This window comes from Lactuca virosa, chromosome 9 (genome assembly GCF_052849685.1).
Source record: "Lactuca virosa cultivar CGN04683 chromosome 9, Lactuca_virosa_CGN04683_v6, whole genome shotgun sequence".
Lineage (NCBI taxonomy): Eukaryota > Viridiplantae > Streptophyta > Magnoliopsida > Asterales > Asteraceae > Lactuca > Lactuca virosa.
Genome location: NC_136434.1, coordinates 176119549 through 176135498, shown reverse-complemented (window position 1 = coordinate 176135498; position 15950 = coordinate 176119549).

The following is a 15950-nucleotide window of genomic DNA, read 5'->3' as shown; positions in this document are numbered from 1 at the left end:
TATTTAAACATCCACAGTCGATCATACTTTGGAAGTAAGTAGTGAATTAAGACTGTTATGAATCCGACTGTAGATTGTCTAAGCGCTTAGACATAGCAAATGTTTGCTGTGGTGTTCATGAGTACTCCTGAAAGAGGAATTTGAGTATTGGATTAAACCCACACTCATTTGAATCACTTCATGGATTTTATCACGAGTGATTGTGAGACGATAATATCCTATATTCTTGAAACGGAGGCATATGAATTGTTATTGAGAAATCGGTTGTGCATTGATAATACGTAAATGGATCAGTAACTTGATGTTATAAAATGTATTGTTGTGTGTGATTTGATGAGTAAATTGTACAAGCATATGAGTCGAAGTTTATCCGTTCATTTTACCCTAAATGGGATAAAAACGATATCTGTGGGCCCCTCGATGATTTAGTAATGACACTCTAAGCGCTTGGCAAAGCCTGGACTGATTTGATTTGTTCAATTAGTCGGTCGTCATAAATCGGAAATCGGGAAACAAACCTTGGACATAGAGAATGATTATAATCCATGTATTGTGTCCATACGATATCTTGTAGAATGGAGGAATATTTGATCACTTATCTAAAGGACGCGTTGCTGATAAGATCAGAGTTCGACAACGGCTTTTGAAAGCTACGATTGCTAGTCAAATTCTAAAGTTATACTTGCAATAATAGTTATTAGACTTATCCAAGTAGGAGACTGTTGGATTAGGTGTCTAAGCGCATAACTATAATTGATATGTACTTGTTTTGATATGTAGCATGGTCCTTTTGGGTTGCCTTCACTCATGCAACTTGACAGGATGACTAGTGGGGAGAGAGAGAGAGAGAGAGAGAGAGAGAGTAGGATTTATTATAGGATTAATAAATTGGTACTCAGAATGATTTCATTAATATATTATAAGATTAATATATTATTTGGAAATCATATTATTAATTAGTAATTAATCAGAAATTAATCTAGTATTAATTTTGGGATTAAAGGAACTAATTAATAATGGAGGGGCTGTTTTGCAAATCATTGATAGTTGCAAAACTGGGCTGATGGACTCCATAGAGTGGAGTTGACGGAACATATGGGTAAGGCCATAAGATTTCGTCCAAGGGCTCTAAAGAGGGAGTCCATGGGCGGCTTAAGCCTTAAGCAGGAATTAGGGTTTCCTCCAGAAACCCTAGTAGCCCACAACTATATAAGGAACCCTCAACTATGGGATTTTCGGCCTATGCAAGCATTCTAAGAGAACCCTAGCCGATTTCCTCATCTCTCCTACTCATCCTTTGCTTTGGGTGTTTGTGACTCCATTAGAGGTGCAACACTTGGGGCACTAGGCTTTCAGAAGTCAAGATCAAACAAGGATTGTTCTTGTTATTACAATATAACAAGTGAGGTAATCTTCTAACCCTAATATATATATATATATATATATATATATACACACACACACATATATATATATATATATATATATATATATATATATATATATATGTGTGTGTGTGTGTGTGTGTGTGTGTGTGAATTTTGAAATTGTATATACCAGATCTAGGGTTATTGCTTTGGTGTTCATATTTGTATGTTCAATAGAGAAAATCTTAGATCCACAGCAATTAGGGTTGCATGATCACATAGGAATGTAGATATGCTCAAAACCCATCATCTACAATTTTCTTTTAGACTCTGTCGGCTAATTTTGACTTTATTTTTAAAGTTATATTTTAACAGGCCTGGACAGGTAAAGTCCGTTATAAATTCATAACTTTGTCATCCGACGTCCGTTTTCGTCTGTTTATCATTGAACTCCTATTAACAAGATATTCGATTCTCGTTTAGGTTGTGTCGGCTAAAAATCGGTCGATCTAAAATTCAAACTTCGGGTTGTGCATTGCTATGCTAAATCTTAGAAAAATCATAACTTCCTCATACGAAGTCAGATTTGGGCGTTCTTTTTATGCATGCTCTTGATTTAAAGTATACTACACCTTTCGTTTAGATTGCTAAGGCTAAAAAGTACTTTATTGTGAACTCACTTTTTATGTGACACAATGCCGGTTTTGTCGCGAAACTTCGACAGGTCATAACTTCTTCGTTATAACTCGGATTTCAGTGCTCTTTATATATACGAAACCCTTGTGACATATACTATAAATTAGTTAAGACTATGTATTCTAAATAATCTTCTATCAAAAGTCATTTTTTGATGCTTATCGTCTCTAAATTGACTAGCCCGAATCTGCGGGCGTTACAACTAACAAGCAATCCAGATGGAACTTTCATATATACTTCCTCATTCCATGCAAAAATGCATTAGTTACAACAAATTGATGTATTTCCATCCTATTTTCACTACTAAGGAAACCAATGCTCTTACTATATTAAACTTTACAACATGGGAAAAAGTCTCATGGTAGTCAACTCCATGCTTTTGTGTAAACACCTTTGCCTCAAGCCTGACTTTGTTCCTTTCAACAGTACCATAAGATCTATATTTTACTTTATAGACCCATCTATAAGAAATAGGATTCTTTCCTTTTGGTAATTTGACTATATCCCAAGTATTGTTGGCTATTAAAGCATCAAATTTTTTTGCATTGCAGCTTCCCATGCATGATTCCTTTTGGATTGATTATAGAAGGCTGGTTTAGGTTCATGAATAGCAGCTTGAAAAGCGAACTAACATGAATGAGATGAAAGAGGACATGTCCAAAATTGTTTATACACAAAATTGGTGATAGTATGAGAGCATGAAAAATGATTTGTAACTGTGTCTCTGCAAATGTAATCTTGAAATCTTGATTGTGGTTGAACTATTCTGGTGGATCTTCTCAAAGGGGGATTATGAGGTGGAATGAATGTTGATATGGGTTCAGTAGGATCAAGATTATTGGTGGGATGGAATGAATGAGCATCATTAGAAACTGATTTAGGAATATATGAAGAATCATTTGCATTAGAATGATTATGATCCAAGGGCAATAATGGAAACTGATCTTCAAAAAACTTTACATCCCTTGAAATGAAAATCTGTTTGGTTTGCATGTTCAATACTTTGTAGCCTTTCTAAGCATACAGATATCCAACAAAAACACATGGATATGATCTTGACATAAACTTGTCCCTTTGAACAGGAGAAGAAGAAGCATAATATAAGCAACCAAACGCATTAAGATAAGAAAGATTTGGCTTCTTTTTGAATTAAATTTCATATGAAGTTTTATTATGTAGAACTTTGGTTGATGTTCTATTTATCAAGTGAATGGAAGTTTTTGCACATTCTCCCTAATATTTAGAACCAACTCCTGATTGAAAATAGAGTCCTCTTGCAACCTCCAATATATGCTTGTGCTTAATTTCAACTAATCCATTCTGTTGTGGATTATGGGGAAAAAATGTTTGATGAACAATTTCATGTTGTTGAAAAAACTGTAAACCTTTTGTGCTTGATCCTAACTCATATGCATTGTCATTGCGAATGACTTTAATGATTGTCCCAAATTAAGTTTTAATAAGATTGGCAAACTCTTTTATTAAGACAAATGCATAACTCTTCATATTTAACAAATGTATCCAAGTAGATCGACTACAATCATCAACAGTTGTTAAGAAATATCAACAACCATCATGGTTAGGATGTTTGTAAGGACCCTAGATATCAATATGAATAAAATGGTTTAAGAGACACTGAAGTACTTTTTGGAAAAGGAAGTTTAGTTTGTTATGCTTGAGAACATGTAAAAAAAGAATCAAGAGAATGATTATCAACATGAGATGGAACAATCATTAAGTGTTTTAGTTTATTGATTGGTACATGCACAATTCTAGAATGCCAAAGTTTTATACTAGACAAAGAAATAGAATCTGTATTACAGAACTTGAAAACTGAAAAACTCAAGCTAAATGAAAGATTGTCTTTAATGTATTGATGATCAAACACATAAAGATCATTGACCCTATTTCCAAAAACTCCTAGAGCAAAGTCATTCTTGGAAGGGTCCTGCATCAAACATTGATCATCAGTGAATATAAAAAATGTATTCAACTGTGTTGTGAGTTTTGGAACAGAAACAAAATTGTACTTGAAAAAGGGTACATACAGAAAGTTGTTTAGAATAATGGAATCATGAAGTTTAACATTACCATAGTATGAAACAAGAGAACTATGGCTATTAGGCATACTAATCGAATATGGTTGACAAAGTTTATGTAAAGAAGAGAAAAGGGATTAGTTAGAACACATGTGGTTTGTGGCTCCAGAATCCACAATCCAAGAGTTATGAAGTCTTAGGAGTGATGATGATTTATAAACATTAGCAATGAAATGTTTAAAAGAGAATGGAATATCTACTGGATTCATATAGTCTTCAATAACAGTAGAATTGACTTGATTGACTTGACTTGGTTGAGAATGAATGCTATTGTTGTTCAAAATATTAATGAGTTTTTGATATTGATCTTGGGATATTAAGGGTGATATAGTGACATTATGAACAGCAGTCTTTGAATCTTCCTTCTTATTCGTGGTGAACTTAAAATTTGAAGGAAAACCATTAAGACGGTAGCATGGAGATTTTGTGTGTCCATAATTTTTGCAATGAGTACAATTCATCGATTTCTTGTTATTGTATTATTCATTTGAGGCGAGCATAACAACAAATTCTGAATTCATCATAGACAAAGAATGAATTTCTCTTTGTCATTCTTCTTGAAGTAATAGAGAATATGCAGTGGAAATCGATGGAAGAGGCTTTATGATCAGTATTTGGCCTCGAGTGACTTTATAAGAGTCATTGAGTCCCATTAACAACTAAATTAATTGTTGTTCTTCAAGAAATTTACGAATGCTTGCAACAGCTCTATAAGAACAATTGGGCAAGACTGAAAAATACGTAACTCATCCCAGATCTTTGATAATTTTGTAAAATACATGGAAAAGTCATCAGTACCTTGAGAAATCGAATAAATCTGCTGTTGAATTTGATAGATCGTTGCTCCATCTGGTTGAGAGTATTGTTGACTGAGTTCATTCCAGATGTCTTTAGGAGTATAGAGAAAAAAGACACTATCTTCAATATTCTTTTGAAGAGAATTCAATAGCGAACTCGTAACCATTGAATTGATACAAAACGAAGTATCTCGGAATTGGATGATGGCTGTTCGATCGACCCATCAACAAATCCAAGCTTGTTCTTGGATGAAAGATCAATCGTTATTGACCGCTTCCATGATGATAATCCAAATCCATTAAACACATTTGAAATGAGCATAGAACTTGGATTATCATATAAATTGAGAAAATATGGACTCGAATCATCAACATAATTATTTTGAATTCCGTTGTTAGATTTCAGAATCGACATGATGAAGAATTAAAGTTAGAAATCAGATCAATTTGAAAGAAATTGATGAACGGATTAAACCCGCTTTGATACCATGTTACGAAAGAATGAGGAAGATGAAATGAGAGGAAAATTGTTTCATTGATTTGATTATCATATTTACAAATGAATCAGAAGCAAACAACTTATATACAACTATCAAACCTCTCTCAATAACTAATAACTCAACTTAACTGTTGCAACTAAGTTCTAACAAAACGTGTAACTAACTTGACACGTGGAAAATATAACCAACAAAACTCATGAATCGTAAACCTGAAAAAATACCTAATAAATAGACTATTTATAGCCTAAAAATCACAACCAATAAAACCAAAAACCATGCACTATCAATATCAAAATCAAAATCAAGAACCTTTGTTTTTTTAAAACAAAAAACTATCATCACAAACTAAAGCATTGTGGTATTGTTGTTAATGTTGGGAAATATAGATTAGAAAACCATCTCCACAGTTCATCATAATATATTTAATGTTGGTTATCATCATGCAAGGGGTTTTATGTAATTTTACTACAATCGGATGACTTTGACTGATATTCAGTTGGTAAAGGTATCTGGTAAAACTGTCAGTTCTCCCGATAGAATGATTGAAGATATTGATAAATATAAGGATGGGGAGATTGTGATTAAAACTTGAGGTATTGTTTATCCAGGAAAGAAGATAAAGGGTAAATAGAGACGTGTGTTTTTCAAGGTTGATCAAAAAGAGAAGTTTCCAACTACCAACATTCAAAGTCTTATGATATGAATCTCATCTTGCAGTCCGAATTCTGAGAATGATATAAGAGAAATGAAGTAAATTCTTACATAGTAGTTGGTAGTGCAGGAGGCTTTGCTTAGTGTGACTCATATCTGCAAGTAACTTCAGTAATCCATTGACTCTCCACAAAGAGGGAAAATATAGAGGTAACGTTTTGTTGTGAAGCAGTTTGAAGGCATAAAGTAATTGATGCTGAAGACATGAAGCTTTTTAAAAGATGTTTTATTTACTTAAGTAGTCTGTAGAGATTATTAATTTCCTTTGGTATTTAGTTAACCATGTGGGCTATTATACTCCTAACAATATGTGTATTTTAGTCTAAGCAGGGAAATATCCTTAAATGTTTATCTCCACGTGTATTTATGGTTGATTTTACTGCACCTCGTCTATCTTATATACAAGAGATGTTAGTCCTTAGTACTTGGAAATGTTTTTAGTCTTTATGTACGTTCATAACATTCGTTATTGGAGCTAATATTGTAATATTGTTTTAGGGTCAGTCAAAGAGTTTAACTGGGTAATAGTTACATAATTATGTTCATTTTATTCATCTTTTCTAATTCGTCATTGATTTCTTGACTCTTCATTGTTCTAAGAGTTTTTCCATTGTTTCCCTTTTACTATATATTGTATTTGTATGTATTTCCTCAAAGTGTATTAGCTATTGTTTGTCCACGTCCAATGTGCTACTATTTGCGTATTGTTGAGTATCATACAATGCACACATTTTACCCTTAACACTCTTTATTTCTAGCCTTATTGTATATACCTTTTTCATTCTTATGTAATTTATTTAGTTATTCATTTATTTTTTGGTTGATGATGGACTGATATTGAGTTACACAGAAGATCGTATTCAATGAAAATGTGTTTTGTCTTTACACCTTTATTTTTCTTTTTCTTTCTTTGTTTGTCGAAGGTCTTCTTTTGAAATAGGTTCGACTGCCCATCATATTATCCGTTACCCCATTCTTATAGGACTTAAGGTTTTTTATTGTTATGGTTTATATTTTGCAATAACATATATTCGAGATGCATTAATGATTCAGAATGATTAAATAATAATGGACTATTAGGACGTACACGATGCTTTGAAAAAAATACTAATATTCATGTACCATATTCGATTGGTTAAAGAACATATATCGATGTGGTTTGAAGTAGTTCATTATTCAATATTGAGAAGAAACATACAACATATAGAGCTCCACTATGCAAGTATAAAAATTAGCTAGCTAATGAAATAAAACAAAAGTTACCACTAATTACTATTATATAAAAAAGTATCCCTGAAACATACTCTAACATTTTAAGTTCAATTACCGCAACATTGAGATGCATAATGACAACTTTTGTGCCATTAACAGACATATGTTGAGACATAGTTTCAACAAAATATTGTATTCGCATGAAGCTTTTATTCTCGCGGTAATCAAACTTTATGTTTAACTACATAGCATTAGAGGTTTCAACCATTATATTTAGGGAAATTAAGTAATCTAGCCACATTTTAGTATGTTTTTAAAAATAATAACCAATTCATTTTTTCTGGAAAGTCATAAGTCTCTTCAAAACGTGACAAGTCCAGTACGGTAACCCAATGCTATATATATGGGGCCCATACCTAAAATCGGAATAAACATTCTAGAAACTGAAATTTTGAAGTTGTTGCTACCGGCATTTCAGACACAGATATTTAAGGATATATACCCTGGATTCAACAAACCACGTGAAATCTACTCTTTAATTTACTTGGATTTTATTCTACAAATAATTTTTATATTCCAGAATGCATAGATCAATTTCAGAATACGAGAAACTAGTCTGGGATATCCTAATTTTTTAGTTTACCCATTAAAGGTGAATCTCGAATGATACTAACAGTCGATAATACGAAGAATGCAATCTGGAATTCGAAGATCAATTTACTTACAGTCCGGAATACCAAGAATATATATATATATATATATATATATATATATATATATATATATATATATATATATATATATATATATATATATATATATATATATATATATATATATATATATATATAGGTATTAATCTAGGGATGTGCTTCGGGCCGGAACCGACCCGATCCCGAATAACCCAAAAACCGAATTGGATGAAAAGTGGGAACCAAAACCCGGACCGATTATACTAATATGGGACCGGTTCGGTTCGAGTAATATGGGTTTCGGTTCGGTTATTAACCCAAAAGGACCGAAATAACCCAAATAAACATTTACACTATGTTTTCGAACTGAATAACCCAAATAAACCGAAATGACCCGAATGACCCAAATAAACCGAAATGACCCGAATAACCCAAATAAGAAAATTCTATATCTAGTTCAAGAAAAAAAAATATTAATTTAATATTTTTAATCTTGAACTTGTAACACCGTAATTTTTCAAACAATTTTTCACATTTTCAAAAACATACTTTCATTCATAAATATTATAAAAATGTCATTGTATCACATATCAATCCATAGAAACACAACCCCAAGATCATAATGTATAAAACTCCTCATGTGTGTACTGATCATGCCGGTGCCTTTCCGCGATCCTCATTGGTACCTGAAACACATAACACTGTTGGATTAGGTGTCTAAGCCCATAACTATAATTGGTATGTACTTGAATTGATAGCAGCACAGTCCTTTTGGGTTGCCCTCAACCTAGCAACTGGACAAGGAAATTATAAAAGGAGAGATATTAATTTATAAGATTAATGAATTAATATAAATGATTTATTAATATGTTAAAAGATTAATATATTAATTAGAAATCATTATGTTTAATTAATAGTTAGCCAGAAATTAATCAGAATTAATTTTGGGGTTAAAAGAATTAATTATAAAGTACAGGGACTAGTTTGCAATTAACTAATAGTTGAGTGGAAGGATCCAGAACCCCCTTGGAAGGAGGTGGACGAAATTCTTAGGGGAAACCCTAGAGATTTCGTCCAAGGGGTCCAGATAAGGCCCTTGGGTCTTGCTTAGGCCCTAAGCAAAGGATAACTAGGGTTTTCCCTAAACCCTAGATCCCTCAGCTATTTAAGGAGCCTCCTGGCTCACATTTGAGGTCATTGATTTCTTTGGAAGAAACCCTAAGGCCGAAATTGCATACTCTCTCCATCCTCTCTCCTCCAAGTTTCCTTCTTGCTAGTTCTTGGGTGTGATTCCATTAGAGGCATTATATTTGTGGTGCTAAGCTTCCAAGAAGATCAAGATCAAGATCAAAAGGATTATCAATTGTTTGCTATAACAATTGAAAGGTATGTAAGTCCTAAACCCTAGTTGGTTAATTTCAAAATTAGCCTCTCTCCTCTAGGGTTCTTGTTTTGTAATTCAAAGTTATATGTTCAATAGTTAAAACATAGATCGAAAGTAGGTTGCATGTGAACTTAGGAATTGTTTTCTAGTTTATTTGTTTTACCTAAAACCCATCAGTGGTATCAGAGCCATTGTTTGTTTTAAATTGAATTGCTATAATTGTTGAATTGCAAATTAGGGTTTATAGCTATTAAACCCTAAAGGCCAAATTTTCGATTTCTAGGGTTTTGGATAAAAGGGTTTTTTTCGAAAACCCTAGCCTCCAATGAACCCTAATCGAAATTAGGGTTAGGGTTTTGAAAACCCTAGCCTCCTCCCTTGTAAATTTCGAAATTGCTAGAAGTTTTAGGGTTTCTTGTTTTGGATAATTGTTACTTAATTAGATTAATTGGATAATTATCCTTACCCTATTTTTCGAAATTTAGAGGGATAAGGATTAGGATTAAATTAATTGATTAATTTAATTAGATAATCCTTACAAGATTTAATAATTTGATTAATAGTTAATTAAAAGATAAATATTAAATCTAGTTAATTGGTTTATTTAAATTTAAATTTAATAGTTTGAATTTCGAAATTTATATAAACCCTTGAAGTTTTAAAATGTTTTAAAACACACCCTATATATGTATTATGATTAAAAGTTTAATATTATATATGTATAAGAATATGGTCAGTCAAATCGCTAGTATGCCTCATTCACGAAGCTAATCTATAAGGGGGGTATAAGGAAACTGCCTATAAAATGGTAGTTGAATGGGTGTCCACTCTCACCCACCGCTTCCTTGATTAGTGGAGGGTCGTTAGCAGAACGGATTTGATAGGACAACTACTTCTCATTAAAAGTATAATGACATTAAAGAAAGTACTAGAACATTATTTTTAAAATCCCAACTCTAGTTACTTTAGGAAAAATGTGAAAAGTATGCTAATCTATGAAATTGCACATTATGCTTTATTGGTCGTTAGTGGAGCGTGTGTGGTTAACCAGCACACTAAAGGGTACTAATAAAGAGTAGTAATGGGTATCTCATAATTGTCATTTTGATGGAGCGTGTGTGGTTTACCAGCACATCAATAGTTAATGATAAAGACAATGAGGTTACCAAGCACATTTGCATGGTTATTCACATCTTGTTTGTGATCCTCGGCATCCCAGTCACAAATAGAAGAGCATAATCTGAGATTAAAACATGCCATTGAATAATTTCAATGTATCTCAAAAGAATTAGGAATTTCACTTCGTTTGTTTCGTCTAATGGTGGAATTGGTGAATCGTCATTCACCTACCTTTATGAAATTTACACTTGGATCTCGGCATCCCATTTCTAAGTTGTGAATCTTCATAGTTGGATCCTAACCTTGATATTTTATCTTTGGGTTATTATATTGAGGTATCTTGAAATCTAACTAAAACTTTCTTTTCAGATGTCTACTCCTGGAAACACTTCTGCTTCATCCTCCTCCAACCAGAACTTCTCTTTGCTCAATATCTGCTCCAAAGTCGTTATGGATGCCTCAAACTATAACGATTGGATGCGCAACATCAAGATGGCTCTTCGTTTTGAGAACAAAGAATATGTTCTTGAAAAGGAGCTCAAAGAGCTTGATGAGTCTGAAGCTACTCCTGAAGATCTTGCTGCCTACAAGAAACATTACGATGATGCTACCAAAGTGGCGTGCATCATGGTGGCAACCATGTCCCCAGAACTGCAGAGGTACTATGAGGACTACTGGCCTTTTGAGATGAACAAGGACCTTATGGAAAAGTACCATAAGCGAGCTCGTCAAGAAAAGTTTGAAGTAGTCAAGTCACTCATGGCATGCAAGATGAAAGAAGGGGAATCGGTTGTGTCATATGTGCAAAGAATGCAACGCTACATAGAGCGTTTGGTTAAGCTCAACATTCACTTTGATGAGGAATTGGCCATTGACATGGTCTTGAACTCACTACCTGATTGTTATGGTCAGTTTATTCTAACTTACCATTTGAACAATACTGAGCAGACCTTGGCCCAATTGCACAACTTGTTGCAGACAGCTGAGGCAGGAATGAAGGGTAAAAGTATACCCTCCACGCCTACAAGTGCCCCTGTGTTGGCTATTGGACAGGGAAAGGGGAAAAAGAGGAAAGGTCCTCCCAAGAAAAACTGGAAGAGCAAGGCTCAAGCTGGGTCGTCTAGTAATGGCCCAAAGGCTAAGCCCAATGGTTCCACTCCCCATGTTTCTGATCCAAAAGAGGCCGTTTGCTTTTACTGCAATCAAAAAGGGGCATTGGAAGAGATCTTGCCCACAATATCTGCAAGATATGAAGGATGGCAAAGTGAAGCCATCTTCGGCAGGTATTTACACTATTTCTGCTAATAACTCATTATCTTCTCGTTCATGGGTCCTTGATACAGGATGTGGTTTTCATATCTGTTTTGATTTGCAGGGACTAAAGGAAAGTGAGGTGATAGAGCGAGGAAGGATAAACTTGATCATGGGAAACAGAAAGTCTTCACCAGTGACCAATATCGGAGTTTATCAACTTCTGCTTAGCAATGATGTTAGATTAGATTTAATAAATTGTTGCTATTCGTCTGAGATGACGAGAAACATTATTTCATTTCATGCATTGTTCAGACAAGGTTTCAAATATTCTTTTAATGATTTGAATGGTTCAATTTCTGTTTATAAGAATGGTGTTTTTATGTTTGAAGCTTTACCTTGTGATGGTGTGTATGAAACAGTGACTTGTGTTGATAGCTTAGGAAATAGTGTACTTAATATTGACTTGTCTAATAGTGTAGACAAGGCATGCTTGTGGCATTGTCGTCTTGGACACATTAACAAGAAACGCATAGCCCAACTCCAAAAGGATGGAGTGTTGGAATCATTTGACCTAAAATCAGATGATATGTGTGAATCTTGTCTTTTGGGAAAGGCGACAAAATCACCATTCACAGGGTCTTGTGAAAGAGGTGAAGGTCTGTTGGATCTCATACACACAGATGTGTGTGGGCCCTTCAGATCAACTACAAGAGATGCTAATCGATTCTATGTGACTTTCACTGACGATTATAGCAGATATGGATATATCTACTTGATCAAGCATAAGTCAGAAACTTTTGAAAAGTTCAAAGAGTTTAAGCATGAAGTCGAAAATCAATTGGGCAGAAAGATAAAGATACTTAGATCCGATAGAGGCGGGGAGTATCTTAGTATCGAGTTTAACGACTATCTGAAAGAATGTGGGATAGTCTCACAATTGACTCCTCCTAGGACACCACAGTTAAATGGTGTAGCTGAGAGGCGTAATCGAACCTTGTTAGACATGGTTCGTTCTATGATGAGTCGGGATTCGCTTCCCATTCACTTCTGGGGGTATGCCTTAGAGACAGCCGCCCACATCCTCAATCTTGTCCCTACAAAGAAGGTTGCCAAAACACCTCACGAAATGTGGAGAGGGAAAGTTCCCTCGTTAGCACATATTAAAGTCTGGGGTTGTGAAGCTTTCGTAAGACGAGAGACTCACGACAAGCTAGCAGCTAGAAGTGAGAAATGTGTTTTCATTGGTTACCCAAAGCAGTCTTTTGGATATTTGTTCTACAGGCCTAGTGAGAACGTGGTCTTTGTAGCACGAAGAGGAGTCTTTCTTGAAAGAGAGCTCATATTCAAAGAGGACAGTGGGAGCACTATTGACCTTGAAGAAATTCAAGAGTCAGCCAATGAAGGAACCTTAGATGACACTAGCACTCAACCAGAGGAAACAGTTCCTGTTGAACCAATCGATAACTCATTACCTCTTAGAAGATCCACTAGGGTGAGTGTGCCACCTGAGTTGTATGGTTTTCATATTACTTCAGATGGTGACACATTCATAAGTGACAGAACACTGGTAAACTTAGATGAACCAGTCACTTATAAGGAAGCAATGGCAGGCCCAGAGGCTTCCAAGTGGAAAGAGGCAATGGACAGCGAGATTAAGTCCATGTATGACAACCAAGTTTGGAATTTGATTGATAGTGCACCAGGTCGTAAGACAGTTGGGTGTAAATGGATCTTCAAGAAGAAGACAGACATGGATGGAAATGTGCACACATTCAAGGCTCGACTGGTTGCAAAAGGTTTCACTCAAACCCCAGGGGTTGACTATGATGAGACCTTCTCGCCAGTGGCTAAGATTAAATCTATTAGGATATTGCTCGCCATAGCTGCCTTTCATGATTATGAAATCTGGCAGATGGATGTCAAAACTGCTTTCCTTAATGGGAAGTTGGCTGAAGATGTTTACATGAGTCAGCCAGAGGGTTTTGTTGATGCAAAGTTCCCCAATAGAGTGTGCAAGCTTGAGAAATCCATTTATGGATTGAAACAAGCATCTCGCAGTTGGAATCTTTGCTTCCATGAGAAAGTCAAAGAGTTTGGTTTCTCTAGAAGTGAAGATGAGTTCTGTGTGTATATCAAGGGTAGTGGGAGTATAGTAACTTTTCTGGTGTTGTATGTCGATGACATATTACTCATTGGTAACGACGTTCCAACCTTGAAAGAAGTTAAGTCTTGGCTTGGAAAGTGTTTTGCCATGAAAGACCTTGGAGAAGCTGCCTATATTCTTGGGATTAGAATATTGAGAGATAGAAAGAAGAGACTAATTGGACTTAGTCAGAGCACATACTTGGATAAGGTACTAAAGAGGTTTAGTATGGAAAATTCCAAGAAGGGAGAGCTACCTATCCAGAGCAATACCAAATTGAGTAAAACTCAATGCCCGAGTACAGATGTTGAAATAGATGACATGAGTCGTGTACCTTATGCTTCCGCTGTCGGATCGATCATGTACACTATGACATGTACTCGCCCTGATGTGGCATTTGCTTTGAGCATGGTCAGTCGCTATCAGGGAAACCCGGGTAGAGCTCATTGGATAGCAGTAAAGAACATACTCAAGTATTTGCGAAGGACGAAGGACTGGGTCCTTGTACTTGGTGGCAATGATACTTTGAGAGTAGATGGTTACAGTGATGCCAGCTTTCAGACGGATAAAGATAACTTCCGTTTACAGTCAGGCTGGGTATTTTTACTGAATGGAGGAGCAGTTACTTGGAAGAGTTCCAAGCAAGATACGGTGGCTGATTCTACTTGTGAATCAGAGTACATAGCAGCGAGTGAAGCGTCGAAAGAAGCAGCTTGGTTGAGGAACTTCATCGGAGATCTCGGAGTTGTTCCAACCATCCAGGAGCCTATGGAACTGTTATGCGATAATGAAGGAGCGGTTGCCTTGACAAAGGAACCGAGAGATCATGGTAAAACCAGACATATCGACAGAAAGTACCATTTCATCAGACATAGAGTAGAAGAAGGCCATCTTATAGTAAAGAGGGTGTCATATGAAGATAACCCAGCAGACCCCCTCACAAAGGGTCTGAGTAGGGCTAAGCATATTCAGCATGCTCGGAGCATAGGACTGAAAGATGATATTAGTTTTAGTAGTTAGATTAGTTTTGTTCTGAAACTTGTAACAAAGTAAATGTAATTGACTTTTGGTGATTAAATAATAAAGTATTATTTATAAGTTTGGTTTCTGCCTTTTGTCAATTGTTTATTATTGTGTTTCATTTTTGCATGTTTTACTTAACGAATAATAAGATTATTCGAACTCCACAGTCGCTCGTACTTTTGGAAGTAAGTATTGAATCAAGACTGTTATGAACTGGATTGTAGATTGTCTAAAGGATAGACATGGCAATAGAATTGCTGCAACATTCATGAGTACTCAGAAATTGAGATTTGAGTATTGGATAAACCCTCGCTCAGAGTATCACTTCATGGAATTCATCACGAGTAATACTGAGACGATAATATCTTATAATTTTGAAACGAAGATATATGAGTTGTGATTTACAAGTCGGTCATGCATTGGTGATACGAAAACGCATCAGTAACTTGGTGTTATAAAACGTATTGTCATGCATAATTTGATGAGTAAAAGATACAAGCATATGAGTCAACGTTTATTCGTTCCTTTTGCCCTAACAGGAAAAGCGATATTTGTGGGCCCCTCGATGATTTGGTGTTGACTTATGTGCTGGGCCCAGCCAGGACTAAATTGATGTGTTCAATTAGAAGTCCTACATCATCACAAATCAGGAATCGGGAAACATAGATTCTGGACAAAGAGATTGATTACATTCCATGTCTTATGTCTAGGGATATCTAGCAGAACGAAGGATTATATGATCACTTATCTTAGGACATGTAACTGACTGGGTTAGAGTTCGGCAGCAGCTTTTTGGAAGCTACAATTTGCTGGTCAAATTTAGAAGGCATACTAGCAATTATAGTTACAGACTTATCCAAGTGGGAGACTGTTGGATTAGGTGTCTAAGCCCATAACTATAATTGGTATGTACTTGAATTGATAGCAGCACAGTCCTTTTGGGTTGCCCTCAA